Genomic DNA, 10,380 nt, shown 5'->3' with positions numbered 1-10,380 from the left:
CAGCTCTGATCAATGTGGAATGTTTTCTCGCTTGTAGAAGTAGGCAATTCATTTCCTCTCTTGTTGAGAACGGATCCAATCCAAGTAAAGCTCGCAAGAAATGGTTTGTCAAGTTCTTCGCGTGTAAGAGTTTGTCTCAAGCTTGGCAGAGCCCTGGGAGCTGCAAAGTACTCTTTCGGCAGTCCAACAACTTTCAGTTCCCTCATGTTCGCTCGAACCATCCATTTATGGGCAATAAATGTGCTTTGCAACTGCCCATGATGGAAGTCTCCTTGTCTGGGTGATATGTAAACCAGAAAACGACCCAAACAGTGGACCTTTTATCAGTCGGTCCATGGGTTGCAAGGTTTAAAGTGGCCAAGTAACTTTCCTTTATTCAACGCCAATTTATTACGGAACGCTATCCCTGGGAGCGGCTGTAATAACAGAAAAAAAAATCTTACGTGAAGTTTGTGCCAAGTGAATCATCTAATCTCAATCCCCAGATGGACCAATCTCGAGAAAAGGGCACATCCAAATATCCCGTTCGGCGATTATGAAGTAGTAGAATGGAGCGGAAAAACTGAAATTGACCTGCCAACTTGGAGCTAAAATGGTAAGAAGGTTTTATGATGAGACAAGAGAAGGAAGCAGGGGCTGCCACAAAAGCTGATTTATTCTGGACGGGAAACCACGGAAGTTCTACCGAACAAGAGACTTTGGAACCATTTCATTGTAGCCCATGCAGAATTTCTGAGAAGAACCGCATTGAACTTGAAGTAGCAAGTCATGGCCAAAATTCCGAGTTTTTCCTCCTCCTTTCGAGAAGGAACAAAATCCTGAAAGACGCGCATCATTTACAATATGCCCCAAGCCGTTTTTGTTCATCTTCTGAGTTTCACGTGGCAACTTCTTTCAGCCTTCGGCTCATCCACTCCGTTCGCCCCCTTCTGCCCGTGCAGCCGGAAGATCAGTGCACACAGTTGCCCCCTTGATTTTCCGCATGGGTTCTTCAAAACAAGGGGGTTGAGTGAGTTAGAAAACGGGGTAAGGAAGTGGTGGGTGGATTCAGGGTGTCCGTTCAAAGAGGCCAAAAGGCCACCAACCTGGCTCCCGGATCTCAATGGGTTTGGTCTTTGAGTGTCCCCCTGGAGTAAACGGAAAAGCAAGTTTGTTACAGTCCGTCGAACGAATCTCCCCCCCCCCCCGCCTCTGCGTGTTGTTTGAGCAAAGAAAACAAGGTCCACATGTTCCTCGATCTCTCTTTCTCGCTCTAGCTCTCTAGTCTCTTCATGCACATGATGGTAGTGCTCGAGAATCGTTGGATGAAAACGACTAAGGCGTTGCAAGAGCCCCCTTTTTTCTTCGCTTTTCATGCCATTTTTTCACACCTAATATATTTCTTGCTCCTCAAACCAGTAGCCGCTGGGCCTGGTTGTCACGTCCAATTTCCGAAGAGTTGTTGTTGTTCTTGGGACCATTCGGGTGGGAGTATGAGAGTATGAAGTGGAACGGGTTCGCAGATTGGCTTCCCCAAAACATGGACAAATGTGATACGAAAGAAAGTAGGAAGCATACGTAGTAGTGAAGGCAATTCTGCCAGTTAAGAAAGAGGATGAGCTGAGACTCGTTCAGACTTCAGCTTCAATTCACTTCGCCAGACCATTGGGCAAGGCAACTTTTTACTCTAACTTGAATATCATTTGGAACTTTTGGCCAACTTTTGGGAGACAATTCATCTTCGGAAAGTTGTCAACCTATGGGCAGCAAACTCTTTGCCAAGACATAAGCCAAACGGTACGGGCTTCATCAGAAACGAGCAATTCATGTTTAACAATACTCTCTACTATTGCAGCGGCTACATGATGCATTTTCCATTTTCCAACGAACATTATACTACTGAGGAACATCGCAGTACACTTTACTATCGGTTTGATCGACATCATTTTATAGTGATTAGCTTAGTTTGAACTTGCTTTCTTGTACTAACTAGTAGGCTTGATACTAAATATTACATAACATCAGATTGAAAGCAGGATTCTGTGGAAGGTTTTCTTATCACAACTGGATATTGAGGATTGGAAGATGATTGTACTTTGCATGTATTTTGCACTCCAAACAAGCTTTAGATTTTGTATTAATAGCCCCATGACGCTGCACGAAATATGATTTACATTCTGCATATCAGAGGGCACTTTGTGAGTCAGCCTCTACTAAATTAAGGGCCGATTTGGCAAAGTTCTCTTTATTGAATTATTATTCGTTTGTGTTGTTTTTGGCAAATTCTTTCAAAATCTTATGTTTAATTAGTGACCAGGGTCACATAACGTTTGGAAAAGAAATTGCTTTCTTGGCACGTCGCGGGTAGTTTATTTAGCAATCTACCGTGCGTCTGCCTGTTTTGTTTGGGCTGGCTGACGTTGCAAACAAGGGCCCTTATTGGTTCCCATTTGTTTATCCGATTGTTAGAGAACGTCAGATCCTTAACGAGTTAGATGGCGCTACAGTCAAAAGCTGAAGGATCGCTTCACCGTATTTCAATGAGCTAGTGCCTTGTAGAATTTAGTTAAATTGCAAGGCACTACAATAATTTAGCCAATTGTGATCTCCATGAAAATCGTAAGTGGCCATGTTCCCTATTGTGGAAACCGCCTCAAGTGCTAGAATATCATATGGAGAAAGAGTCTCCCTTTGCCAAGGGATATTCTTGGGAACGCAACATGGATGATATTTTCTGACCTTACGGATGTTAGTGAGTGGAAATTTCCGCATTTGTTTGATTGCTCTGACGGTTTGATAAAGTGCTCCAGTTGTGTAAACTCTATCAGTGGAAATGGGCATCAAACGGACGCCTCGTTTGTATAAGAGTCCAAAACTACGCTCACAAATGATTCATGTATCATACAATTGGCTGATGTGTTTGAAAATTCACAAGAAGATAAGTGGTAAATACGTATTTTTACCACTTACCACTACTGGTATATAATTCCCAGCAGTTTAAGGTGAAAAACGTATACACTTTACTTAGTTTTACATTCATATTTATATTCATTCTCAATAAACTCAAACTCATTATGATATATGATCCACCAACGAATCAGAGTGGGCGGATCTGGTCGGCCCTTGATTATAAGTTTGATTCGAATTTTGGTAAAATAAATTGTCCCAGTTTTATCTGACTTAAAACCTGCTACTGGATCAACACCTCGCACATACTCCCTACGAATATTTGAGGGGAGCAAATTGAACAATGAAGGAGAAAGAAAATGAAGAACAGATGTGGAATTCATTGTTCTAATTAGCCTGGATTTACGAAGGCTTGAAAGCGCTCTCAAATCGCACGTGAAGCCTTTGCTGTCGTTACAATTGACCCTAAAACCTGGGTTGGGACAAAGCTCATGGATACTTTTGAAAAGAAAACGTACGTTTGATATAAACGGTTGATATTGAGTGAAAAAGGCAAAAGAAAAGTAAATTAGACTGCTCATTTGGAGGTCATTTCAAATAAAGATGACACCACGAAATTCATTTCGACCAAATTAGCTATCTATATCCATAACTTTTATACCTATTAAAGCTACCTCGTATCGAAACAAATCCAATTTCAATCGTTTTGGGTCAACTTTTGACCTCATTTTGAGGGTAACTATGAGACTCCAAAATTTCATCAGTTCATAGTCAGGCTCCAGTCGATTCGAAATCAAACTATGAATAGAGTTCAGTGATTGGTCGTATCAGTGTGCAAGCAAACTAAAAATGATTTATAATCACGTTTTCTGGATTGTTCAGGACAAGATTTACAACCACCATAGAGGAATAATTCTGATGTCGAGACGGAAGTCGGTTATGCGTCATTTAGGCCTACTCTAGGTCTAGGTACATACGTATACGTATATCCAATGATCAGATCAAATCCTTGAAACAATATACCTGGCTAAATAACTTCAAGGACTTCGTCTATGTTTTGAATCAAACCACTCAACTCACTCAGCCATTTTTTTTCCGGTTGCTTTTCAAGGCCAAAACAGCTGTTAGTTTTTTTAACCCACAGTCATCCGCACGAGATGTGGAAGAGAGTGCACATAAACCACCACCTCATATCGTAAAATGTTACTGGCAAACTTTGATCGATAGTTTATGGCACTCTTGGTCTACGAGACGCATTTCCACCTCCGAAGAGTGGGACTCATTTTGTCGAAGCACTCCATGACGGGAACTTCATTCCCTTCCAAATCCTCGAGAATGGTCATTTTCTTAGGGGCCTCAGAAAAAACTAGACTCTGCAGACATGTCTCTTGACTTGAGATTTTGCTTTCAACAACGTTCAATCCAAAAACCTTCCACGCACATGAAGATGGTCGCTTTCAAATAGCTCTACGAGTTGGTTCTCCTCTGTCTCATGAGTGAGTGCTTCTCCGGAAATGAGAAAATGAACATCATACACACACAGTTATACACACAGGGAGAGTGAAAAAACAAAAATACAAGAAGTGGTATTAACGGGTCACGGGTACTAGGTAGTGTCATACTTGAACGATTTTTTTAGCATGGTTCACCCAATGAAATATTCATATCCTCAAAAAACCACCATCTCGACAAAAGCCGGGATAATAATATTGGCGATTTCAAACATGAGTGGAAAAAAGCGGAAATCCACCAGCAATCCGTTCAAGGTCACAGGCTTATTTTATGCAAATGATGTTTCTACTCGGCACCCCTCGACCTCGCAAAAATTACCGAATAGTTGAGATATGTGTACGGTACAAGTTGATATATGTATAGCCATTAAGATGGAACGGATTAAATTGAACGTATGTTTACTTTTATGTTCGATGCTATTGACACGAACTGATGTGCACAATGGGACTCTTATGTAAACTCCGAGCTCACAAATGTCAACGACCTATCACTCAAATAGACACAAGCTGTAAGCTGTAACGCAACAAAATTTCAAGCTTATCTTGAACTATGCATATCTTTTGAGCCTTCGGTATCTCATAGTGACACATAAGAACGAGTATCGGTCGTACGGTTGGGAGAACTATTTTTTTGATCGATTGATCAGGGGATTAATTTTTGTAGTGAAGAGTAGTGTTTTATTTGTAGAGTTGTAAAAAACGTGCAAGATGGTATATTTGTACCGTTTGGTCATATTTGCATCTTTTTCCCTATCCAAATTGCCAATAGTTCATACATATGTACGCACAGCTTTACACATAGAATAATGGCATGCCTAAAAACTAAACATTAAAAACCTACTCAATGAAATGTTGGAGCACACTTGGCACTTTTTTGGAAATTAAGATATGATCTAGTAAACCGCTACTTAGTAATATAGGATTTAAAGGTTCGGTTCAATTTTTTTCGAAATGCCAATTATCAAAAGCACAAACAGTAAAAATATATATTATGTCACTTAAAACACATTGAAAGTGCCATTCTTTAAATATGCCTTATAATCAACATGAAACACTGAGTTAAACATCACCTGAGTTCTGAAGACACTGCAGGCATCACACAATCCTATAGATAAATGGGTATTTCTTGGAGACTTTATTGAGACTGATAAAAACTGCTTCTTTGAGGTTGCAATGATTTTTGTGAAAGTGAAATTTGCAATGAACGTTGAACTCCAAGTACTTACAATGATTCTAAAATGTTTTTTTTTTCTTCAAAATTTCGTAATTTTGGAGGGTCATTCAGCATTTTGTGCTGTTTCGAGAGTTTGGAAGAAAAATTAGATTATGTATTTTTCTTTATGACATTGAAATTGTGGTATTGAGTGGGAATATCCTCATTGGGACACCCATCATCAGATGGCAGGTCGAGACAGAGTGCTGACATTCGACTCTGCAACAAACAAATTCATTTGATATCCTTTTCAATGCTGAGAAGATACTGCTTACGAGCAGATGCTGGACAACACAAATGAATGCACCACCAGTTGGGTTTCTCCTAGCAACTATTAGATTATTCGACATCACAATTTGGGAGGGAACTTGTACTTAAGGGTGTCAGAATTCTTTGTAAAACAATAAGTTGCAGTTTATTTATCCCATAAAAGAAATGTTTTAATAACGTTATGTTTGATTTGATATAGATTATTAACTCATTAACAGATGTCTTGACAGCTTCTTAGCTAGCAAAACGTATTTCAGCAAGTGTTATTGTTCAAATTGAATTGTTTGAAGTTACAATTGTTTTTTAAAAACGTAGAAGAAATTGGCTGCAATTTCAAGACTTCTCAAAAAAATTGGGTGGGGGGGGGAGAACATCTTGTGAATCAAATTTGCAGCCCGCGTTAGTGATTGGTATAATTGTCTTTGCAGAAACTTTTTTGGACAAACAAACTGAATTGTCAGGCTCATCTTTTGAAAAAACTTTGCTAAACTTTTGCCTTTTGAGCCAAATAAATCAATTTTGGCTCAATCTGCATTTACATTACCTTTGATTTCAATTATGGAAAAACCCCGTTTTTTCAGTTATGTTGTACTCTAAATGATTCCTTAGGTTAAAAAAGATTCAAATAAAAATGTAATATAGCAAAAAAATGCGTGTTTCTTGTGTCTATTTTGCATTTAAAAGTTTTACTTTTTGACTTATTTTGGTGGACTTTTAGTGCTCTTTTTGCTTGTGTTAATGCTTTTCTTACAGCTCTTCTACAGTACTTATTAAAAACACTCACTCAAGGTTGTTAATGAAAGGAACTGAGAAAAACACATTTTTGTCCACATTTTTGGTGCTCCTCTTAAGCACCATATTTTCTGGCTTTGAGATGGTTCAGACGTTAGTAGTCAAAGAACAAAATAACCTGTAGAAAACAAAGCTTTTTGATGGGAAAATCAATGTCGCAAAAAATGAATCAAAACTTTCTTCTGATCCAAAGTCCAGCCATGGTTTCGGGTCCAGTTAAACGACTTGTGTCTGGGTTATTTGTTGGATGATAATTGGAGTTAAAATTGCAAATTTGAAGGTCGAAGATTGTATTTTTACTATTAGATAGTCTTCATACCAGCCTACTAAAATGAGCAAAATATAAAAAAAAAATTGGAATTGAAAATGCATTTTTAAATCAGTCAAGGTTCACTTCGTTTTCGAAATCATAGAAGATGACCTAAGCACAGATTGGCCCCAAATTGGCTTAATCCAGGTAAGAAGACACAGCCTTCAACCAAACCTATTCATAAGAGCTTAAGATTTTGTTCGATAATCCATAATGGGTCGTTAAAGGCCACTTATACCGGTCAATCCAAACTCAGAGTGTTGCTCTATTTGAAGGGGAAAATGTTGATCGACGCTATTCACACTAGATGCTTAAATATCTCAGGATTTATTCAAATAAATACTTAGCATTGTCAAGAACTCCTAGAGCTTTCTATTTTCATAAGGCTTGTCAGTACAATATTTCCAGAGGCGAGTTGTTTTTAATGGTCGTTCCTCTGAGTTAAGGCTGGGACGTTACCCAGAATAAGCATTCGCTCAACACTTTCGACAGTGTATTAACACACTGGTTAATGTCCAAGCCCCAAACTCCGAGGTACGCATTTAAAAACTGGCCTCTGTACAAAGAAATTACATGACACCAACTCCAACAATTGCACTGGCAAATTTCAAACACAAGATGTTGTAGAATATCTGAGAAGGGTTTCTTCATACGTACTTCGATATTATGTTTATACGCCATTACGTATTCGGTTATCAGTTTGTATCGTGACAGGAAATATTTCCGTTTCGAATGTCATAGTAATTACTTTGATAATATAAAGCCTTAAGGCAATACGTTCTGAAAAGCCCTCTTCAGCCGCGTTTTTGGGTAGTTTTCCTTGTGATTGTTGTTATAAGAAATTGACACAAAGAAGGAGAGATTCTCAGAAGCAACGATCAGAGAAGAATCACTCTGTTTGTAAATGTGTCTTTTCTCACATCAACTCGGCTATCCCTTTGACAATACTCAATCTCTTTTTGGGGACGGGCAAGCATTTATAAAGTAAGTTTATTTACTTGGTTTTCAAATCTTTTCTTAAGATGAACAACGGAAAGAAAGGCCTCCTAACCTTTTCCATTAATTGTTTGTCCTCACACCAATTGAAGATCTTACTAGCCCTTAAAGCAGTATTTTATCCTCATAAAGTCGATTTTGCGGTCCACTACTTTGAAGACCTCCATACACATTTTCAAACTCTTATTACGTTTTCTCTGTCACCATTTTGTCCATGGCTAGATCTTTGCTCTAACTAATCATTCGCTTTGACGTGGTCATCGTTTAATCTGCTTGCTCATGGTCTTCTTTACTTGTTGAGCTATCTTTGGCTTCCTCTGCGACTCACCTCAATCACCTTACATAATGTCCATACACCGCATTTATCCTCTTCTGAAAGGCCAGTTGAATATTGTGACCTTATGCCACCAGACCAATGTATGATTAGATTGAATACGGGCTGAATTATTATATATACAATTGCACAAGATGTTTCACTGATCAGCAATATTGGCTAGACTTCAAATCCCATTGGTCGACGATCAAGAGATCATACATAGCAAATGCAGCACAAATTTCGTTTTTAGGGCTCTTTTCCAATCTTCAACGTTTACCTTTAGACTTCAAAAGGCAATTTCAGCTGCTGTGAGGCAGTAGAGGTAGGATTTATAGTGAAACATACTTTGATTTTAAATGGAACCCTTTTCTTTTGAACAGATTTGAGAAATCTAAGTAAGGCTTTTAGTGTCAAAAGAGAATAGGAATATTTTACTCGGTCTACAATAAAGTCTAGAATCCAGTCAAAACCGATAAAAATATGAAATTTCGGTCCAAATACAGTCAAACCCGTACATTGAGGCTCGGAACAGCATTTGAAAGTACGAAATATATCAAAGACTTTTGAAAAGATGGCTCAATGCGAAGTTCCGTGGAAATAAAACTTATGGCAGATTTGTGGAATTATCTTTGAGCTTGGTCTAAAGCAAGTTGTCTTGGATCTGAAGGACTGGAAAATAGTTTTTCTCACAATACAAAAATCGACTTGTCATGGTCGAGTCCTTTTTGGTGAAAAATTGAAAATGCATTGAATCTTGAAATGGATTTTTAAAATAGATTGTTCGTTACCATTTGTGTATGATTTCCTGGGAATAACACCTCATCTGTTTCCAACATTAAGTCGGGACCAAGTTGTCTTTCCTAACCGTTATGTTCTGTGCATATTTCCAATATGACCTGATTGTCCATCTTGCACTTTACGGCGAATTGGTACTCACAACACTGATTAAGAGTTTGCGCACATGCCAAGACTACTTGTTACGATTTTCCTAGCCGTGAAAACAAAAGGAACATCATATGTAAAATATCGTCTCCAAAAATACCTGAGATACCCATTTTATTTTTTGGAATGGGTTTTTTTTGGGCATTTTAATACCCTTTAAAAAACTATTGGAACAAAACATCAAAAAAATATTATGAATGAATGTTAGGAGTAATTTTAGTTGCGTTTTCAATTGATTTTTTTTAGAAAAATCCAGCATGCAGACGCCAAGATATTACGCTCCCAAAGGTTCCATTTGCATCAAATTGAAGTGCAAAATGAGACAGTTTTAGCGCAATTGATTAACGTGCGACCGAGCTATACTCGGGTTCATAGGTTCGATCCTGGGTCTCTCCCCTGCAGTGGGTCATCGGCTCCAAAGGCGGACCCTGGACCCTAAATGGGAAAGTAAATGAATAAAAATAAGAAAAAAACTATTGTGATCCAATGAGAAAAAGAATCTCGCATTAAAGACTTTATGATAGCCAATTTTACAGCTTTTGTAAGTTTTAAATGACAATATGTACTGCTTTCAGCTTTTAAAGAAACTGTAAAAAATATTATTTCTTGTTTGGCCATCAATAAAAGACAATAGTGTGTCTTGGCAATAACTTGTAATATTGGAGAAGCTAGGACAGTTTTCGATCTTTTTTTTGATGTAAAACGCAGCTTTCAAATTACAATAACGAAGCTTCTGTTACATTGATGTTTATGACATTTCATGCCAATACATGCCACAGCTTACTAGTACTTGTGATTGACTACGTTTTTGAAACTGATACGTTTTTATGAATTGCTTTAAATGATTTAAGTGATTCCACGCTGCTTTTAAATGCGATTTTTTCTTTGATAACAAAACTTATTGACATCTATTTGTATCTTGCATCTTCAAGACAACTAGATTCCACCAAAAGACAGGCGTGTAATACATTTTAAGTCGATTAAGAGCTTTACATTTTTTTGAACTTATAAAACTCCGGCTGAGGCCTGTTTTTAAAGCTCTCGCTCGGCAAAGTGTTGAGCGGATGCTTGTTCTGGTTAACGTTCAAGCCTTTACTCAGAGGTACGACCGTTGAAGAAACTGGCCTCTGGTCCAACAGCTTTT

This window comes from Tigriopus californicus, chromosome 8 (assembly GCF_007210705.1).
Source record: "Tigriopus californicus strain San Diego chromosome 8, Tcal_SD_v2.1, whole genome shotgun sequence".
In the NCBI taxonomy this organism is placed as follows: domain Eukaryota; kingdom Metazoa; phylum Arthropoda; class Copepoda; order Harpacticoida; family Harpacticidae; genus Tigriopus; species Tigriopus californicus.
Note: the sequence above shows the minus strand (reverse complement) of the source record.